Below are 1,386 nucleotides of genomic sequence, written 5' to 3' on the forward strand. Positions count from 1 at the left end.
GCTCTTAAAACGGCCACTTGAATCAATATGAAAAGCAATGATGAAGAGTCACAAAAGGAGGTGAAGGCAAAGTCAGAGTGAAAGAGAATAAAGAATAAAGAAGAGTCGAGAATGGAGAACTACCGAGAGGAAAGAAGAGATAGAAGTGGGGAAAAAGCAATTTCTGTTTAACCAGGAGGCTGTGGGATCAATAGGTCAGCTTTTCCTCAGTGGCCAGGAGTTGTTCCACACACACACACACACACACACACACACAGGAGCTTTTTCACTTAGAAAGCAGGACTCAACTCTCCCATCATTGTGTACATGATAAAAATTTGTAAAAAGACAGTTGCTGATGGTGTGGAAAGAGAAGCAAATGATCATGCCCTTACAAAACCTTGACTACTAGGCTCTCTGGATGTGATTTCAGTGCCTCTGAAACAAACAAGAAAGCTTCCTTCCAGATGCTGACTATTGCAACATAATATTCTCTGATAAGTGATGAGAGAGATGGAGGAGGAAGAAAGAGAGAGAGAATACTTGAAACTTGCAACCACCATGAATCCAACCTGGCAGAGAAGCAGGGATGATAATGACCCATCGTGCCACCTATATCATTCCTAGCTCTGTCTTATATCCCACCATTGCTTATCTTGTTTTATATTGCTCTGCCTGCTGTCTTAACTCTTTTTCAGAACTAGGCAGTGGAGCAGAGTGGTTCAGGGCCTGGCTCTGGAGTGCCCTTGAGCCAGTAAGTTACTTAGCTTCTCTGTACCTCAGTTTCCCCCTTTGTAATCAGGGAGTAATAGTATTGCCTCATAGAGTTCTGATGAGGATTAAATGACAAAATACATGCAAAGATATCAGATTTGTGCTTAGCTCATAGTCAAGTATTTAAAATAAATTTTGCCCAGTGTGGCTCAGTTGGTTGAGTGTCATCCCATGCACCCAAGAGGTCACCGGTTGGATTCCCAGTCTGGGCACATGTCTGATTTACAGGCTCGATCCCCAGTAGGGGGAGTGCAGGAGGCAGCTGATCAATGTCTCTCTCTTTCTCCCTGTCTCTATAAAATCAATAAAAACATCTTTTTTAATTTTTTAACATTTTTTTTTAAATAATTAAAAAGAAATACTTGCACTCGTTCTCCTATTGTAAGAGTTTTACCTGTGTAGAACTTACTCCGAGTGGAATTACTGGGTCAAAGAGCATGCATGTTTTGAAGGCGCTAATTTTCACATCAATTGAAGTTGATCCTCCAGTCTTCCCATGAAGGAGTAAGTTCATCCTGTTGTGGAGATGAGTGTTATTACTTTTACCAGTGCTGCGGATTATTACTTTTAAAAATCCTTGCTGGAAAAAAAAAATAAAACATACATTAAAAAAATGTCTTGCTGATTTTACAG

The sequence above is a fragment of the Myotis yumanensis genome, unplaced genomic scaffold (assembly GCF_028538775.1).
Source record: "Myotis yumanensis isolate MYYU_CA2020_CCGP unplaced genomic scaffold, mMyoYum1.0.hap1 SCAF_3, whole genome shotgun sequence".
Taxonomy (NCBI): Eukaryota; Metazoa; Chordata; class Mammalia; order Chiroptera; family Vespertilionidae; genus Myotis; species Myotis yumanensis.